Raw genomic sequence first — 20,678 nt, forward strand, 5'->3', positions numbered from 1 at the left:
ATCATCATCAAGTCGGATAGTGCGTGGACATTTACACTCTCTGCAGTGTTCTTCCCATGATCAGTGTCTTTTTTTCTGATTGGTTCCCAGCCTGCCCGAAATGTTGTTGACTTCAGTGGCTCCCCTGCTCACACATCCTGTTGGGGCCTAGACGCTCTCCGAGAGACCTGCCACATCATGATAACTCAGACTCGAAGCCTAGGCCAGGGGTCCTGATCTTGTTGCTAAGCAATGGCCCGGCTGCCTCGTGAACATTACAAGGCAAAGGGAGGGCACGGCTGCCTCATGATCATTACAAGGTAAAGGCAAGGGGAGGGGAGGAGAGGCAGAGCTGAGCCCGAGTGATGTCACCTGCAGCCCCCACCAGCACAACAACAGGTGGCCAGCACTGTGCATGTGTCAGCATATGTACACAGCACTTTAATAAAGTACTGCTGCTGATAAACTTAACTTGTGTAATTTCATGGTTATGCATTCGTTTACAGTACAGTCCGGTTACAGGCGGGAGCAATAGGGTTAGACTCCTTCCATTTCTGGTGCTCTGCAACAGTTTCAAGAAGTTCTTGGAGTTTCTTGTTGCTCAATTGGCTGTAATTTCTGATATTTAGAAGTTTCCATTGTCTTAATTGCATGATTTTTGCTCGCGAGAAAGTGTCACTCATAGTCGTTGAAATGTCACTCATAATTTCACTCAAATTTTTAAAATGTCACACATGGCAATCTGAAACTTTGGCAGCTATGGTGTTGAGACACGTTGGGGTGGATTTCTAAGTATTCCAGAGTGTAGGCCAGTGCAGGAAACCTGTGAAAGCAAAAAAGAAAAACAATTTCTGCGGAAATTGTTAAAAGGATTTACTATAAATTGCAGTGTGGATTCAATTTTTCGCACCAAAACCTCTGAGAGAGAACTTCTTTGTGCAGTAAACTGACAGTAAATTCTGTTTGGAGAGTACAGGCTCCACGGAGTCCAGCTGACTGAGCTGGGCAGAGGTCATGGAAGTTTATTGTGTTACTGTTAATAAAATATCAAATGTTCAGTAGTATAATGTTAGTTTTTTTGTTAAAACGTCAGAAGAGTGTCACATATTTACAAGTGCTGTATATATGTAAAGGGAAGAAGCAACATGGGAAAATAATTGCAAAGTATGACAGCTGTGAACAAGTGCTCACGAAAAACACAGCGTGAGAGAAAAGTTAGAATAAAACTCACAGAGACCGAGTCAGTGGAGTTTAATATCGACCGGATCATGTCTTGTGAAGGCCCAATGTAGTAGCACTTTAGTCTTGCGCCGGCCTGTAAAAGACCAGTTCTGTGAAACTGGGACAGCCTCACAGATTGTCTCCACAAAGCACCCCTATAAAACCGTGATTAAATGTAAATATGAAAAATAAGGTTTGAATAAGTCATAGCACCGATATTCTGAATCCCGCGCTGTGATGCTTTTAAACGCATTGGTAAATATCTCTTCAGAAAATACATATTCCAGAAAATCAATTGCCATATGCTTGTATGCTGATCTGTTTAAAAAGTTGTTTGTTGGAATTAAGTAGGGGATAAATGTGAAAACAAATGCAGTTGTTTCAATAACCTAAGAAAGGAGGCAGTTTATTTTACACATTTCTCGCTGCCTGCAGCACGTAGAAAAACTATTTTGCATTAAATCAGCCACTAGGGTGTACCGAGGGGACTGTGCTCATTAGATTGTACTCATTTTGCATGTCACTGTGTTACTATGATAACAAACAGGCTTCCTTGCATGCTGAAGTGTCACCTGTTTTCATTTCTGCCATTTTTTCACAGCCCCGGCACATTATATATTCATTCACTCGCCATATTGCAGGCACGTGAACGACAGCTGCCTGCATAGGATGCTGGTCCAGTCTTGATGTGTTAGACTCCTTCAGACGTTCTGCATTGTCCTCGGGCATGGCTGACGGCTGTGGCCCTGGCTGTGGCGAGCATGCATTTCAACTCTGGCCACCTTATGTTTGCGGTTTATTTCTCAAAACCGCCGGGGCTGAGGGGAGGGGGGGGTAATTTTATCAGATTTCTGACTGCTATGTTGTACGTAAGATTATTGCACCTGCATTAGCCTGCGAGGATAATGCACAATGGCGCTCACCCCGTCCCCGCGTGAGTCAGCTGACTGACACTGTGTAACAGGTAGCTGAGATGCCTGGACCTGTGAATAAATTGTCTTGTTCATGTAATGTAATGTGTATACTTGTAAAGCACACTTTTGCCAGTCGGCGTCCTGGCGCTGTCTACCGCTGGGGAACCCGTCCTGGCTTTCCCTGTGAGATGGTCCCTGCTGGGAATCCCCAAGGTGGAGCCAGGCATCCCCGGCGTTGATGGGGCCGTTGTGGAGATTAGGCAAGCTAATGCCCAGAGTTGCCGAGTGGGACCCCTGGTTAGAGTAGGCACCGAGGCGAGAATTATCGAGTCCGCTGACCCTGGTCCACGACTCTGCCGCGTCGGGAATCGAACCCTGGTCCCGGGCCGACTTCTGCTTCCAGTGAGCCACACCACTCCACTGTTGGGTCCTCAAACATCCCTCCTGTTGGGCTGAGGTTCCTACGTCATGTGGACAGACATAGGCCCTGGGTCCTGATGCTCTCTTGATTGATTACTGGCAGGGAGGGGCCAAAGACTGGCAACGATTTTTGGTGCTGTGCTGCGGTTTTAAGATCTTCTTGCAGTTTCTTGTTGTTCAAATGGTTGTCATTTCTGAACTTTTTATGTTTCCCTCGTCTTTATTGCTTGATTTTGCTGGTGATTAAGTGTCACTCATAGTTGTTTAAATGTCATCCATAATCACACTGAAATTATGAAAATGTTACACATAGGAATCTGAAACCTTGGCAGCTATGGTGACGTGAGTCAGAGAGAGTCACAGACTAGTCTGACTATCTGTCTGACCTCCGCTGCAGAGGAGTTCAAACAGACTACTACTCCGTGTCTCCACTCGGCTCCGTGGTGCAGGGAAAAAAGCACAACTGCAGTGGCTCACCATCAGTGACCCGGTGCAGCCAGGTGAATGTAATAATCAGGAGGAGGTGCGGCAGCGCGCAGATGTCTCTGCCGCGTCTGCGCACCACTCTTCAGTTCACCCTCAGGGTGGGGCTGGTGGGTCATGCCGCATGCGCATTGGGGTTCGCACAATTAAAAGTGCGCGTGACTGCTGAGGCATCCCAGAGATGTAATTATTTCTAGTCCCCCTGGCTGTTTGTCACTCGCAGCGGGTGAGTCAGGGCAGTGGGCACTGGTAGTGGACGGGCATCGTGACCGGGCCGGGAATGAGATTAAACATAGCAAATGGTATTATAGGCCCAGGCCAGGTGGCTGGCCCGGTTTTAATCTGCGCAGTGGATTGGGGATTTGATTGGGAGCAGCGGAGCGAAGTCAGGTGACTTAAGTTGCGCACCGTCGCAGGGCTGGCCGTGGCTGGCTGCAGGCAATAAGTCGGAAATTTTAATCATGATGATTGTCACCGTCAGCCCCGTGACAGTCATCATGATTAAAACTTTTGATTTGGTGCACGCAGCGGAACTTCATGATGTGGGCGGCCGGGCCGCGATTAAAGTAGCCGTAGAGCAAAGGTAAATGCAGGCTGCTACGTTCTCCTACTTATGTAACTGGTACTCGCTACTGTGGCCCTGACCCATTTCAGGGAGGGGTGTTATTCGGTGTCACTGTCTTCTTCCCATATCACGTAGTACGTAGTAGGCAATAAAAGTGACGGCTGAGCACTTGATGCTGTTTTTAGCTCATTCTGTCGGCAGAAGACTAGACTCTCTTAGCACTAAAGTGCATTTGCGTTATTAGTTTGTAGTTTTCGGTTACAGACATGCGGACAAACACTTTACAAATAAAATCCTCTTTTTATTAAACAGCTCCATTCCAAAGCACATCAAGGAGTCGGAGAGACTGCTAGCCGCCCTGCCCTCACTTTCATCAGGGATTACTCTTCCTTCTATTTTGAGCCTAGGGCAGTGCTTTATACCAACCAAACAAGATGCTTTGCTGGGCCTTTCTTTTCCTGGTCCGTCGAAGTGTCTATGATCGAATGACATTATGCCGAGTACAATTAGACTGGGCTACAATTATAGCACATCCAGTACATCACCTGCCATTGCATCATCATGGAAAATGAATGTTATTATTTTTACCTTTACATCATCTACTTACCCTAACGATTATTGTATTCAAATATGTCTTTATTGGTCCAATTCCGGCCCCGCTTCCGCAAAACTCGCACTGGTGGTTCCAGATTTTCTGTTCTTGCACCCCAGTTTTGGAATTCCCTCCCTCTTTCTATGCGTTCTATTCCCATCTTTTCACACTTCCGCAAAGCACTTAAAACATTCTTGTTCGCTTTGGCCTACCCCTGTTAATATCCTTCCTAGCCTTGCTTGTTCTGTTCCCTAGACTTCTCAGCGCCAGGAAGCCGTTTGGCCATCGTGCGCTCTATAAATAATTTCATTCATTCATTCATTCATTCATTCATTCATTCATAAAAGAGAACAGATAAAGCATATAACAAAGAAAAAATACAAATATCAAACGCCCATAAATTAGATTTAAAAACATTCTCAATGGTAAAATTGTCTGACACCGAATTGGAAAATTTAATTTGCTTGAATATCCCTAAAAATGTGGTTCTATGTGTACCCAAGGGCTGCAAATTAAATGCTGCTACTGTGCCTGCAACACTTATTGTGCCACCCACTTAAGTAGCCTATTTAAACATGTGTCACGGCCTGGGCCTGCCATTGCCAGTGCAGTTGTAAAACTGCCATTTTTACCTGGCAACCTTTTGCCAGGCCTAAAAATATTCCCTTTTACTACATATTTCACCAGGATGTTACTACCAGCGCACGCCCTGTCCATAAGGCAAGGTACAGTATAAAGAGTGCAGTGTATTTAAATGGTTTGGCATATACTTTTAAGTTTTATATAGACAAGGCTCAATTGCTACACTTGTTCTTTGTGTGATTCTTGAATTTTGCACAATCCCATGAGATGCAACATTGATGGCAGCACCCACACTCTGAAAAGTGTAACAGTGCCACTGGCTTGGGTGCCTTTGAGTGATTTCTTTCATGCTTTCTGGTCAGGGTGCCATGTGAGACATTTCCATGCTTTCTGGCTGCCTGGGTGCTTATGTGTGATGTTTTCATGCTTTTTGCCCTTGTGTGACCGGGCCTGGGTGTGACGTTTCCGTAGTTTCTGGCCTCTGTGGCCTAGGTGCTAGTTATCAGATGCTTATGTGTGACATTTCCACAGCTTCACATGTCAGTGCTTAACGTGTGACAACCTTTGCACAATTGTTTGAAGTTAAGTGTGTTTTTAAATGTCTTTATACTATTTTACATAAAGAATGGCATTTCATTTTTTAGTGTTCTCTGGTGTCTGTAATTTATAACTGGGTATCCTGGTGTTCCATAAGGTAATCATTTACTATGCTTTAAAAGTTATAAAAATGTGTTACAACATGCTTTGTTTTGGCCTTTCTGTGTCTCAAATTGTTTGGGGGGTCAACCCCCAAAACCCTATTAGTGGTTGCTCACTGCGCTAGCTCGCTACACACCATATGGGCTGATCTCACTTTTACTTTGTTCTCTCTGATTCACTACTCGTGTCTATTTTTGGTGCTCTCTATAAGAATGTCTATGGGTACATATTGCTGGGTGGGTAACCTGGTGCTCTTTAAGGTCATCATCTACTATTTACTGTGCTTTGAAAGTTGATACAATTGAATATGTAATGAAAAATGTGCTGTAAAATTCACCACTTTGGTCTGTGTTCTTCCAAAAATTTCTTGGAGGGAAAAAAAGCCCTAGTAGTGGTCGGGCTCGTTCGCTGCTCTCGCTCGCTACGCGCCGGACAGGGGCGATCTGGCAAAACTTGCCAGGCTGCTTTCAGTTCCCAGTCCGTCCCTGGCTGAGGAGGTGATGTAAAATGGGCAGATTGCCTTTGGTGCGCCGCCGGCGCGAATGCGCTGAGGCAGCTACTAAATATTCTCCCGTGTGGGAGGGTGGCGTGTCCCCGTATCCGCTCTATTTAGAATGAGCTGGTCTGGTCTTTAAAAATTCCTCCTACGCACTCAGGCTTCTACTCAGCTGACGCGCGGAGTGTAAAATGTAAAAAGGTATAAATAAACAGTAAATCTATAAAATAAACAGATCCTCTACCGGTAAAGAACACCGGTCATAGATGGCGCCCACGTTGCGGAGCCAGGCACCTCCCGGTTGCACTCTACGTGCGTTTACAAGGAAATTAAACAGCTTCTGTACCTGACATCTGCTGAGAGCACCTAGGTGGAGTGTCCTGCTGGGTGTGTTCAGCTGGTCTGGTCAGCACTTCTTCTATCAATCAATCAATCAATCACAAGAATTTGTATAGCGCGCTACTCACCTGTAAGGGTCTTAAGGCGCTGAGGATGGGGGGTGGGGGAGGGTCGCTATTGCTCGAACAGCCAGGTCTTGAGTTGTTTCCTGAAGGAGAGGTGATCCAGGGTCAGCCGTAGGTGAGTGGGGAGGGAGTTCCATGTCTTGGCTGCCAGGTAGGAGAAGGATCTTCATCCGACGGTGGATTTCCGAATTCGTGGGACGGAGGCGAGGGCGAGGCTGGCGGATCGGAGCTGGCGGGTGGGTGTGTAGAAAGAGAGGCAGCTGTTGAGGTACTTCGGGCCCATGTCGTGGAGGGCCTTGTGTGCGTGGGTGAGGAGTCTGAACGTGATCCTCTTGTTGACGTGGAGCCAGTGCAGGTCTTTCAGGTGGGCAGAGATGTGGCTGCGGCGAGGGATGTCCAGGATGAGTCGTGCTGAGGTGCTCTGAATGCGCTGGAGTCTTTTCTGGAGTTTGGTTGTGGTTCCAGCGTAGAGGGTGTTCCCGTAGTCCAGACGGCTGGTGACGAGGACCTGGGTGACCGTCTTCCTGGTTTCTGTGGGGATCCATCGGAAGATCTTTCGGAGCATGTGCAGGGTGTTGAAGCAGGATGATGAGACTGCGTTCCCTTTCTTGGTCATCGTGAGTAAGGAGTCCAGGATGAAGCCCAGGTTGCGTGCGTGGTCCGTTGGTTTGGGTGCGCTGCCCAGGGCAGGGGGCCACCAGGAGTCGTCCCACGCGGAGGGAGATGGTCCGAGGATGAGGATTTCCGTCTTGTCTGAGTTCAGTTTCAGACGGCTGATCGTCATCCATTCTGCGACGTCTCTCATTCCTTCCTGGAGGTTGGCTTTGGCGGTGGTGGGGTTGTTGGTGAGGGAGAGGATCAGCTGGGTGTCGTCGGCGTAGGAGATGATGTTGAGGTTGTGTCGGCGGGCGATGGCTGCGAGGGGGCTCATGTAGACGTTGAAGGGGGTTGGGCTGAGTGAGGATCCTTGCGGGACGCCGCAGATGACTTCGGTGGCCGCGGATCGGAACGGGGGAGGCGGACTCTCTAGGTTCTTCCGGCGAGGAATGAGATGATCCACTCCAGGGCCGCTCCTTGGATTCCTGTGTAGCTGAGGCGCTGTATCAGGGTGCAGTGGCAGACGGTGTTGAAGGCTGCTGAGAGGTCCAGGAGGATGAGGACAGCCGTTTCTCCGTTGTCGAGCAGGGACCTGATGTCATCGGTGGCTGCGATGAGGGAGGTCTCGGTGCTGTGGTTTGCTCGGAAGCCGGACTGTGAAGGGTCGAGGGATCCGTTGGTCTCGAGGAAGGGGGAGAGTTGTCTGTTGACGGCCTTCTCGATGACTTTGGCTGGAAAGGGGAGGAGCGAGATGGGAAGGAAGTTCTTCAGGTCTATGGGGTCCGCGCGTGGGTTTCTTGAGGAGGGCGCTCAGTTCGGCATGTTTCCAGCTCTCCAGGAAGGTGGCGGATGCGAATGAGCTGTTGATGATGTTCCGGAGTTGGGGTGCGATGATGGAGTCGGCTTTGTTGAAGATGTGGTGAGGGCAGGGGTCGGCGGGGGATCCGGAGTGGATGGTGTTCATCAGGCGGGTGGTGTCTTCGGTGTTGACAGGGGTCCAGGTGCAGAGGGTGGTGGTTGGGGGCGCTGGTTCAGTGGTAGGGTGCGTGGTTTGTGCGTCGAAGCTGTTGTGAATGTCGGCGATCTTGCGGTGGAAGAACGAGGCGAGAGCGTCGCAGAGGTCTTGCGAGGGAGTGATGTCGGTGTTGCAGGCGCTGGGATTGGGGAGCTCTTTGACGATGCTGAAGAGCTCCTTGGTGTTGTGGGTGTTGTTGTCCAGTCTTTCTTTGAATGCTGTCTTCTTGGTGGTGCGGATCAGTTGATGGTGTTTGCGGGTGGCGTTCTTGAGGGCGGTCATGTGTTCTGTTGTCTGGTCGTGGCGCCAGGCTTTCTCGAGGGTGCGGCAGGTTTTCTTGGAGTTATTGAGGTCGGTGGCAAACCATGAGGCTTTCCTGCTGCCGGGTCTGCTGGGAGGGTTCTTCAGTGGTGAGAGTTCGTCGGCGCAGGTGGTGAGCCACAGTGTGAGGTTGCGGGCTGCCTCATCGGGGTCCGTCGTGTTGGTGGGCGGGTTCTGGCTGAGGGTGGTGGTGAGCTGGTCGGCGGTGATCTTGCTCCAGCTTCTGCGGGGAACTTGTTGCGGGTGGTGGTGGGTCGTGGTTCTCCTGAAGTTGAAGTGGACGCAGCTGTGGTCTGTCCAGTGTAGTCCGGTGGAGTGGCTGAAGGAGATGTGCTTGCTGGAGGAGAAGACGGGGTCAAGCGTGTGGCCGGCGTAGTGGGTGGGGGTGTTCACCAGTTGCTCGAGTCCGAGGTTGGCGAGGTTGTCCAGTAGGGCGGCGGTGTTGCAGTCCTTGTTCTCCAGGTGGAAGTTGAGGTCCTCTAGGAGGATGTAGTCTGAGGAGGTGAGGGCGTGCGGGCTGACGAAGTCTGCGATGGCTTCGCTGAATTGTGTGCGTGTTCCCGGGGGTCTGTAGATGAGAGTGCTTCTGAGGGTGGTCTTGGGGTCGGTGTGGATCTGGAAGTGAAGGTGTTCGGCGGCATTCAGGGTGTCGTCGGAGTTGGTCGTGATGAGGATGGTGTTTCTGTGGACGATGGCGATGCCTCCTCCCGTTTGGTTGACGCGGTCCCTCCGGGTGATCTTGTAGCCGCCCGGGATGGCTATGGCGATGTCGGGGGCTGAGGAGGCGTTCATCCAGGTTTCCGTGAGGAAGGCGACGTCTGGTGAGGTTGTGTCGAGGAGGTTCCAGAGTCCCACGGCGTGCCAGTGGACGGAGTGGGTGTTGAGCAGGATGCACTTGAGGTGGTTGTTGCTGGTGCTCGGCTTGGCGGGTGCGGTGCCGGTTCGGAGGCAGGTGAAGCAGCAGGTTTGGCAGGTGAAGGGTCCGTGTGTACGTGTGTGCGCCTCGGGGTGGCTTGGTAGCAGGCGGCGTTTCGTCCGGCATTGAGTGCGTGGAGGGTGGCTGCATCGTAGGTCCGTCGGGTGCGCTGGCATCGTCGAGGACCAGGGGTCTGGCGCTGGGCGCGGTCCAGGCGCGGACGGGCGTAGACGGGCTTGCTCCTGTGCCTCACAGATCCAGCCTGAGAGTACCCAGATGTAGTGTCCTGGAGAATGTTTTCAGCTGTTCTGGTCAGCACTTCTTCAAGCTCCTGGACCTGACAGCTCCTCCCAGATAGTACTCTGGAGGAGCGTCCTGCTCTTTGTTTTCAGCTGCTCTCGTCAGCACTTTTTTCAGCTCTATTTCATTGCACTGCACTTGGATCCCTTGAAGTTTTATGTCCACAAAGTTGATCTCTATAATTACTGCAGGTCACTGGTCTGGCATTTCTCATGGGCTGTAGCCTCTTGTCTCTTCACGCTTCTTGTGTCGTGCTTGCCTGAGCATTATTGTGGTTTGTAACTTTTCAAGTCTCCATGCTCACTGTCTCAAATAGCTTTTCATGTGGCTGTAGGGATCTAGAGTTTGTTGTGACGTCATTCCGCTCCACGCACCGCCGTGGAATGCTGGAATGCCGAAGGTTCTATGCCGAGCGCCGGATGCCAGCTGTCAGTTCTCACAGGCTGACTGCAGGCGGCGGGCGCGCCGATGTCTTGTTGCTGACGTTAAATAAAGCTTGTTATCTACATACCACTCTGTCTCATGTTGTGGTTACAACATGTTCTTGGCGACGAGGGTCAGCCTACAGTCAGCGAGCAGCAGGGCATACAGCGAATATTGAGGCGCGAAAGGTGAAGCAAATGAACCTTCAAACGGTGCCTTCACGCAGAGAGAGAAGACGAGCGCAGAAGAAGAAACAGTAAGAGATTGCGTCTGTGCTGGTGTGAGGAGATCTAGAGAGATTTGTCTCATATAATCGGAGCAACAGCTGGTTAGAGATCAAAAGCGGAGAATGCTTTGCTTTGCAGTTATTTAAAAGAGAGTGAGGAAAACGTTCACTCCATGTTAAAGAAAAGATTACATTCAAGAGGAGCGACGATGGTGTATTTATGTGACAATGTCTGAATTGAAAAGAAACATATTTGAATAAAGGACGTTCTCTCTGTTGTGGGTTTAAGTAGTGACACTCGTACTCTGGAAGAACCAGCTTGGCAACTTTGACAGAGTGGAATGCTCAATGTAATATTGAGAGAAAAGTTAGGAAACACCTCGCATGATTTGTGAAGAGCGGAAAGTGGTGTTTTGACGAGTTTGACAGCGAGCAGTCAGCTGTAGGCTGTCATGTGAGGAGAAGTTCAAGCTTCGTGTCAGGAAAGTGCAAGGAAGTGATGCGCACGTAAAATAGGAAAGGGAAAAAGGAAAGCTGCAATTTCTGAGATAAAAGAGGCAAGAAAATAAGAAATTGCGAGGTGAATAAGCTACGCTCTGTCTTGTATTCACATTCACGTGTAATTGGCACATTTAACAGAAAAGTGCAGTAAGTCTTAGGTAACAGCGCCACCTCATGGTATATTGTGGTATATGTTGGCCATATAATTATGAGAAAACACATTTGCCTAAAGACTGAACCTTGTATATGACAGTGCCTAGAAATAAGACAATTGAATTGGTTGGGAGCATACATTTGAGTTAAAATGGATGTAAGTGCCCTTGATGTATCTGCAGTGTCTACGCCTCCTCACTTTCTCAATCAGCCAGGGAATCCAAGCATAGAGTGGGATGAGTGGATCGAGGTGTTCGGTAATTACCTGGAAGCCTTGGATGCGCTGGACTACAGCAGCAACAGGAAAAAGGCAATTCTGCTTACTAACTTAGGCAAAGAAGGACAACATATTTTTAAATATTTGCCTGTTGCCAATAATGAGCGTGGTCAACCCATTGAGGATGTCTATGAGGAGGCACGAAAAAGGCTAGAATTGAGATTTGCAAAGGAAACAAACATAGCGTTGAGAAGGTACAAGTTTTATACCCAGCCACAGAGAGTTAGAGAGTCAATTGATGACTTTGTCACAAGACTTCGTGAACTTTCTTTGAAGTGCAAATTTGGCCCTATGACTGAAGCAGGAAGACTCAGGAACGTTTATGGGCCGCAAAGGACCCCTCTCTCAAGGATGCAATTGACATTGCAAAAATAATAGAGGAGTCAGACTCTTGCATGAAAGAAATGGATCGTAGGGACAACAAAGTTAGCATGTCTTGTGAAGGTGAAACATCTGTTGTAGAGGGTTGTGAAGGGGATGTAGCTGCCTCTACCAAGTTTAAAGGTGTGAAGAATGCTAACAGGGGTAGAGCATATCCAAGTAGGTTCGGGAACAAGGTTTGCGGAAAGTGTGGCAGTGCTTACCACACTTTCGACTCGAAGCAGTGTTGGGCCATTGGGATGGAATGCAGAAAGTGTCGCCGGAGGGGTCACTTTGAAAGAATGTGCAGGGATGCCAACAAGGGAAAGGTGGCAATGTTATCAGATGAGTTTACTGAATGCTCTTACAAGCCTGATAGGATTTTGTGTGTTGAACCTTCGTCTTGCGGGGGTGGGGAGGATGGAGAAATTCTTCTCACTGAACCTCATAATTTAGACGAAAGGAGGAAAAACAGGCCTAAGGCTGGGTTTGTCATTGGTGATAAAAAAGTTGACTTGATGGTTGACTCGGGGTCACTATATACTATCATACCAAAAAAAATATTCAAACAAGAGTGGCCAAATAAGAAGCTGTTGCCCAAAGATATAAATCCAGGGGGGTATCAGGGTGAAAAGATAGACATACTTGGTTACATGGCAACAGTGATTGTTTTTAAAGGAAGATCTGTGAGGGGTAAGGTATATGTAGCTGAATCAGGACCTCCAATCTTAGGGTGATATCACCAGTTTGACCTCCATATCAAAATTGACCCACATGCAGTAGAACAGGTCATGGTGGTAGATGATCTCTCTGTGGCAGACATCCTGGAAGGGTGTAAGGGTGTTTTTAGAGATCAGCTGGGTAATCTGGAGGGATACGTACATAAGATAAGGATGAAAAGTAATGCGGTCCCAGTGCAACACAAACTGAGAAAGGTTCCCATCATGGTAAGGGGGAGGTGAAGAAAATGTTGAATGAGATGCTAGCCAATGGGGTCTTAGAACCTATTGAGTGTTCATCATGGATTTCCCCGGTTGTTATTTCACAACGAGCTGATGGTAAATTACGCTTTTGTGTTGACCTCAGGAGTTTAAACCAGAATGTAATCCCTGACACCTTTCCCTTGCCCAACATAAAGGAACTGATGGTGATGCTCAAAGGGGCAAAATTATTTTCTAAACTTGACCTTCGTCATGCTTACCATCAGATACGCTTGCATGAGTCATCAAAACACCTCACAGCCTTCATCACCAATGAGGGGATATTTCAATTCACGAGGATGCCCTTTGGGTTATGTTCGGCTGCGAGCGTGTTCCAGAGAATGGTCACGGAGATTTTCAAAGGCATAAAAAATGTAATTTACTTCCAGGATGACATTTTGGTATTTGGTGAGGGTGTGAGTGACCATAATTCTGCATTGAAAGATGCCCTGGCACGAATCCTAGAATCTGGTCTGACATTACGCAGGGAAAAATTTACATTTTTGGCAACCGAGGTGGAATATCTGGGGCATTCCATCTCGTCAGATGGCGTAAAACCAAAGAGAGACTTGCTAGCTTCTATAAAATTGGCTCCAGTCCCCACCAACAGAAACCAGCTACGCTCGTTTATTGGGCTAATCGAGTACTATTCAAAGTTTGTGAGGAACTTTGCAAGTAAGACTGAACCACTAAAAGTGCTCATGAGTAAAGGGATCAAGTTTTGTTGGGGGGATGACCAGAAGAAGTGTTTTGTTGACATTAAGGAAGAAATATGCAATGCAGGCATTTTGGTTCCATTTAGTGTAGATGGGAAAACCATCATTACTGTGGATGCAAGTGATACTGGCGTAGGAGCTGTGTTGTCGCAGTGTGACGGCACCAATGAGAAAACAGTGGCATTCGCTTCTCGTACTCTGACTACCACTGAGCGCTGTTACTCTGTGATAGAAAAGGAAACCCTAGCAGCCGCTTGGGGTGTGGAGTATTTCAGGATGTATGTGTGGGGGCGTAGATTCAAACTCCGCACTGACCATAAACCATTGTTGAAGATACTCTCACCAGGTGGAACAGGAAAGTGGTCAGCCAGACTAGCAAGGTTGGCCTCTAGACTACAAGAGTACAATTTTGATGAGTTTATTTCAGGTTGGCGCAATGTACAGGCCGACTGCATGTCACGACTGTCCTTGAATTGGGAGGACGTAGACAGGACAGGAGTTTCTAAAAAAGAAAGTGAAGGTGCAATCGCCAGTATCGAAGATGTAGTTCAGTGGAGTAGCGGCGCAGTCAGTAAGAAAGAGTGGGTGGAAGCTATGTCTAAGGATGAAGTGCTAAAGAATGTTATGAATCTCATTTCAAAAGGTAGACGTAGGGAGAGCACCTTGCCTATCAGCATTAGACCTTTTAATGCAGTCATTGACGAATTGTCAATCGTTGCTGGTCAGGTCATCGTGCGTGGAGACAAAATAATTCCCCCATTTGGCATTCGGAAAAGACTCTTTGACTTGGCGCATGAAGGGCATCTGGGCCAAACCATTACGAGGAAACGGTTGAGGAACGAATTTTGGTGGCCTGGTATGGATGGTGAGGTGGTCGATTGGGTGGAGAGGTGCAGTGAGTGCCGCGAAAGTGAGAAGCGACTCAAGGTGGGACCCCAATCTGTCCCAAATTCCATCCATGACCCGGGTGTAGTGTGGCACAGCATATGCCTCGATTTCATTGGGCCAATGCCGGGTGTTCACCCCAGCAAAAGATTTGGGTTAGTGGTAATGGATGTTCATACTCGGTGGCTCATTGTCTACCTACTCCCTGAAATAACCACTCAAACTACCATTAAGGTTTTGCGCATGATTTTCAAGGAGGAGGGTCATCCCGCTGTCCTTATTACGGACAACGGGACTCAGCTATCTTCTGGTGAGATGAGAGAATTTCTGAGTGAGTGTGGTATTAAAGACACGTTCACGACTTTGTACAACCCGCAATCCAATGGGATTGTCGAGAGAGCCAATCGCATGATCAAGGGCGCAATAAGTTTGGCAATAACCAATAATCTTGACATTGAGGAGACTCTGAGCGAGTTGGTATGGGCCTATCGCACGACAGAAAATGCAAAAACAGGAGCTATTCCCTTTGTCGCCATGCGGGGTAGGAAACCAGCTTCAAAACTGGTGCCTCCGTGGATCAGAGAATTGGTTGAAGGAAAGAAAGAGAATGGATGTGATGTGAGCATTCCTGAGCATGCTTCCTGTAGAGTGCACGACAAGGAAAAGAATGTGTCCAGCATAATTGCTGGTGACTGGGTCAAGGTCCGTTCCGGACGCTGGGTAAGAGGCTTATGCAAATTTCGAGGACCCTTCCAGGTAAAGGAAGCACACCCATTGTGTTAGAGAATGGTGAAAAGTGGAACCTACGGAGGGTAGCAAAGTACTGCTCACGAGATCATGTTCCCAAAAGCGTGGTTAGTAAAGTGGTTACCAGGAATTCATGTTCTGGGTACATGTTGGCTTATGACAGTCAATTGCTCCACAGTGCTCCCACAGGTGTAGGAGTGAAGGCACCAGGCCCTGGTGGGGATAACCTGAGCAATAGTCAAAGGCCATTTAACACAAATGATGACTCACCTGATCTCCATAGAGCTCAATCCTATCAGAGACCCTTACGGGCCAGGAGACCCCCTCAGCATTTGCATGACTTCATTGTCGGATGATTTATTGTTATGTTCTATGCTTCTGACATTTACATGCCTTTCCTTCCCATTGTTTTCCTTTTTATTCCCTACCTGCGTGTAGAGGAAAGGGGGGTATGTTGTGACGTCATTCCGCTCCACGCCCCGCCGTGGAATGCTGGAATGCCGAAGGTTCTATGCCGAGCGCCGGATGCCAGCTGTCAGTTCTCACAGGCTGACTGCAGGCAGCGGGCGCGCCGATGTCTTGTTGCTGACGTTAAATAAAGCTTGTTATCTACATACCACTCTGTCTCATGTTGTGGTTACAACAGAGTTCAACTGCTTTTAGCACACACTGGTTTCTCAATCATTTCTAGAAGTCTCAATATTTAAACTCTCACCAAATCTCTCAATACCTGGAACGCTTCATGGTTGTCAATTATTTACACTAGCTGCTTTAGATTCAAAGTTACTGTAGAAACGCTGTTCCAATTCTAGAAAAGAATACAGCGTCAGCCGGATATATGGTAAGAATTGCATCTTGCCGCATACTGCTACTGATGTGGGGCTACATCTCTCATCAGCTTCGAGAAACCTGCAGCAAAGATGAGGGGTCCTGCTGATCTTGTGCTTAAAAAAGCTGTGTGAGTTCTGCACCTCAGGAGCTTTGACTGCCGTATATTGTGTCCTTCTGCTGGTGTGGAACTACATCCCCCAGCAGCTTTGAGGAGCCTGCGTCAAGGAGGAGGGGCCCACTGATCTAGTGCTTAAATGCGCTTTGTGAGTACCGTGGTCCATCTTTGGACATCCCTCTTGGTCCCTGGACTCAATACTAATACACCGGGTCTGTTTAGTAGTCTGTTGTACTGCGCACTGTGATCCTAAAGTGTACCAGCCTTTCACTACCTTCGTATGCTGTCTGAGTCGTCAGTCTGTTCTGCTGTAGGTTCCTTCCTAAAAAACCACGCTGTATTGGTGCCATGCAGCTAATTTTTAGCACATCTGGATTATAGATGTTTATTCTCGAATCGAATGCTCTTTAATGTTCTTAATGATTATGTATTTCTTTATCATGTAGCTCTATTCTTCACTTGCTTTTGTCACATTGATATTTGTCATGTGTATGTTTTACTCTTTTATGATCTTTTTTAAAATAATCGAATAAAGATTTACAACAACAGCAGCATCTTGCTAAACTGTGCAAAGCTGTGTACGAACATTCATGCTTTAGTTTTATAGCTATTGGTGCAAAGTAGCTGCCACAAAGCCTCGCAAAAGATTGATCCTCTTAGAAATAGCTAGTTCCTCACAAGAATCCTCCCCATTGTTAGTGGTCTTCACACAAGTCCGCACCTGACTGCATGTGCCCAATGATAGCTGTTCTTCTTCTTGTGTTGAGGTATTTCCTTGTTTTAATTCAATGACCAAACATGAAGTATGATCTTTCCATCAAAGCATGTGTATATCTACCCCCAAATAAAGTGATTGTGTTTCTTTTTTCAGCTGCAGAACACCACAGCCTTTTTACCACACACCCCCTGCGCAGTCGTATGCCAGAGGTTCGATCAGTAAATCTTCTGGGCTGCCAAACTCAGCAGGTCTTACAACAGGTAAGTCAAATGAGTATATCAATGTGACTAACTCTTAACCCCACCTATGCTCATGACGAGCTCAGCTCGTCATGAGCCACGATGGCCGTGTGCTTATGACGAGCTGAGCTCGTCATAACGGCCGCAACGCTCGCACGCGGGGCTTATTCCCCTGCTGTGCTGAGCGTTCCAAAGAAACGGGCGTGGCCGTGACCAACTCAGCTCGTCATGAGCACACGGCCACCGTGGCTTATGACGAGCTGAGCTCGTCATAAGCACCGGGGCGCTGTGCGCGCCCCCCGCCCTCAGCACAGCGGGGGAATTACCCCCACGGCCAAGGGGTTAATATCATATTCTTAAGTTCTGGCTCCTGTAGACTTTGTTGTTCGGGATGTGGAAGACCACAAGGCCCATCATTCTTTGCTAAGGCCCTGAGGGGGGGGGGGAAGCTGAAGCGCAGCAGTCAGGCGCATAAACTCCCACTGGGACACCCGGAACGCAGGAGATCGGACTGCTGCAGACTTTTGTTGGGGCGGCTGAGGGCCATAAGGCCCATAATTCCTAGCCAAGACTCTGAGGCGGGGCAAGGTAGAGTGCCAGTCGAGTGCATACTCCCACAGTGTGGGATGCACCTGGGCTGGGCCATTTCGTTTGACTCAAAGTTCCAAAAATCCTCTCAGGTTAGTAGCAACATTTATCTGATGATATTTATTTCTTACCTATGCGTGGGCCCTGACTGGGTGGTAACTGCAAGTGTAAACATTTTCGGTCTGGTTGTGTTGTTAATGTGCTTCCTAGGATTTCTAGTTTGGTGGGACTTGTCTACAACCTGTCACTCAAGCGTCTTTCTTTTCTTTTCATCAATTAAAGATGTAATGTGAAAGAAAAAAAAAAAGATGTCAAGGATCAAGATAAAACAAGTTGTGAGTCCCGTAGTACTGCTCTGAACTCTTTTTGGCCAGAGCAGTAGAGGTTATCTCCAAGGAGATAGACCTTGCGGGCCGGCGCCTTTCCCTTGATTTAGGTCTGTGTCCGGTTGCTCCTGTTATTCTCCCCTGAGCCAATCAGCCATCTGGGTAATCTTTGGCTACTGGCAATGGACCAGCAGCTGATTCTGAGGGCCTGGAATGTTTGTGATGAGAGTGGACTCAAATAACTCAGTAATCTCACAAGTGAGCGATGGAAGACCACGAGCTAAAGGGATAAGACAGCCAAAACGGGCTGGTATCATGTATAAACACCCTGTAAAAGTGTCCTGGTAAAGATTCCCCAGCTATAGTGTGTAATGAAGATTCCAGGAATAACTTTAGTGATAGTAGTGAAACCATCCTGGATCAGCTACTTGAGCAACTGAAGGTGATTATTGAGGCCAGTCTGGCTCCTTTGGTGGAGAGGTAGAGGATTATGGAGTCTACTGTTGCACAGTGCTGGTTGAGACAGATAATCCTGCAGTTAAACTCTAGTTCTAGCAACATGATACCTGCTGCACGTATCCTCTGGCCCTTTAATGTCTCAAGCTGGGGGAGTCTGTTCGTAAGGAAAGTAATAACGTTGTATTGGTACAGAAAATGAACAAGCAGGCTTATTCCATTCACTTTTAAACCTTCCCCCCCGAATGCTGCCCATATGTTGCCGTTTTGACAAATGTGCCACCTTTGTCCCCTTCTGTTTGGGAATCTACCATCCAACTTAAAATGAAGGTCTGTTATTGGCCACGTCAAAACACCAATTTTCATGTTATGGAAAATAAAGATATTCTGTTTGTCAGGAGGTTCAGGTGGATTGGCTCTTCGGCTAAGCAACTGAAAAGGGATTGTATTGTTATCGATTGTTGTTATCCGAGCTTAGCTCGTCGTTTGCTCTTTTGCAATAACCAATAGAGACATATGGCCAAGAGTATTGATCTGGTACAACTGGTGTTCTTTTACAAACACTTACAACCTAGGGTGGTGCAAGCATCCCAGCGACCTTTGCCAAACATTATGGCTGTCATGCTCAATCTCCTCTCGAATTTAGCCTCTAGACTTTCGGGTCTAGAGGCTATCAGCTGACTACCATCTAGCTGTTATATATCTGAAGGTAGTACAAACTTTTTAAAGTATTGCCCTGACTCTGTGAGACCTTTGTCTTTGGTTACAGCTAGCAGGATAGACTCTTTGATTCAATTAGTATGCTGGAATACTGCTGTCTATCAGTCTAAGTTGTGGCACCAGGATCGCACTGAGTACAATCCTAAATTTGATATAGTGATGGTGCAAGAAGCCTGGGTATTGGAAGATCTTATCTGGGATGGTTATGAGAGTTTCTCTGTCCCTGCTATTGTTACACCTAGGTACAGAGCTCGGGAGGTGTTAGTGACAATGATTTGCCTTTCAAAGTTGTTTTGGGGTTTTTCAAGTCCCCTGTAACCATCAAGATGTATAGATTTCATGCATTGTTCAGGTTTATCCCCAATCCTTTTGCTTTTGTTCTCTTTAATTTTTCTGACCTGTTTTTGTTGGTTTTAGGACTCTGGGCACTTTACCACTGTTATTAAGTGCTAAAATGCATATGCTCTCTGTGAAAATTGTATTAACGATTGGTTTATCCATGTTTGGCATATTTGATTTACTAATAAGTCCCTAGTAAAGTGCACTATGTTTGCCCAGAGCCTGGATCACTGATTGTGCCACACACACCAGTAGCCTTTCAAATGTGTCTCGGACCTGCCACTGCAGTGTCTGTGTGCGTGCAGTTTTAAAATGTCATATCGACCAGGCACGTGCACCCACTTGCCCGACTCAAACCTTACCTTTTACTACATATAAGTCACCCCTAAGGTAGGCCCAAGGCAACCCCATGGGCAGGGTGCAGTGTATTTAAAAGGTAGAACATGTAGCAGTTTGTTTTTAGATGTCTGGATGGTGAAATACTCTGTGGACTAAGGACACTGCCAAGAAGAAGAGTTGGAAATGCTGTCAGGAGGACTACCACTTCGCTGAGTGCTTTACTGTGTTGGCCTGCTGTGTGCTTCTTCTGTTTGGACAGTAAAAGGACTGAACTGAACTTTCTTCATTCTGCTGTTTAAGTTTCTCGAAGGGCACAAGGTAGGCTTTGCCTCCTGTTAAAAGTCTTAGGAACATCAAAGACTTCAATTTAATCTGCTTACCAGCACTGGGAACTGCGTGTTCATACTGCAACAGCAGAAAAAGTAACATCGACACCATCGCTGACGCCGCTGTCTGCATATGGCCTGACGGCCCCTCATGAAACATCGCCCCGCTTCACAATGCAACCGTGGTCTCACTGCTGCCGCCTGATGACGTCATCGAGCCGCTGCTTACACCTTGATCTAAGGGCACCACACCGCCTCGCTTCACATCGCAGCCCTGGTATCACTGACAACGCCGCAACATCGTCAATGATGCCTTGCCTGCACTGTGGTTTGTGGATGCCGCTCGTGAGGTATACAAAGCATCGCCGGTCCCACACTGCTGACCTGATCTTCTGACATCAGGGCCATCGACTACAGCATCATTAAATGATGCTGCTGCTTGCACTGAGACCCACGGGACTTGCACAATGCATCGCCCTGTTTCGCATCGCAGCCTTGAGTCTACCGATGACAGCGCTTCAGCAACAATGCCACACTGCTGCTTGCACCGTGACTTGTGGACACGGCACGTCACATCGCCCTGCTTCAAATCGCAGCCCTAGTCTCACGTACGCCACCAGATGCCATCAATGAGCTGCTGCCTGCACCGTGACCTGTGGGCACCACACGTCGCATCGTCCCACTTCGCATCGCAGCCTCGGCCCCGTCGACACCAGCGATCCTGACTTCAACCTCACGGAGTTCGATCTGCAATGTGTGTGACTTCAAGGGCCCGATGAGTTCGGCACTGACCTCCTGAGCTGACGCTTACCAACACCGGCGACACAGCATCTTCGTATCTCATCGCAA

The 20,678-nt window shown here is 48.0% G+C and overlaps 1 protein-coding gene across 4 annotated transcripts in view; it reads left to right on the plus strand.

Moving 5' to 3' along the window:
* LOC144783182 (uncharacterized) overlaps nt 1-20,678 on the plus strand; it is a 273,155-nt gene that overhangs the window by 155,008 nt on the left and 97,469 nt on the right. For 3 of the 4 annotated variants that reach the window (XM_078662328.1, XM_078662349.1, XM_078662299.1), the window contains one exon: nt 16,650-16,756. The gene's annotated coding sequence lies outside the window, so the exon portion shown is untranslated. Of the gene's footprint in view, nt 1-10,109; nt 10,244-16,649; nt 16,757-20,678 lie in introns of those variants that run through there. The other variant, XR_013601430.1, reaches the window with a different exon arrangement.

Source organism: Lissotriton helveticus, chromosome 1_1 (assembly GCF_964261635.1).
Source record: "Lissotriton helveticus chromosome 1_1, aLisHel1.1, whole genome shotgun sequence".
Lineage (NCBI taxonomy): Eukaryota > Metazoa > Chordata > Amphibia > Caudata > Salamandridae > Lissotriton > Lissotriton helveticus.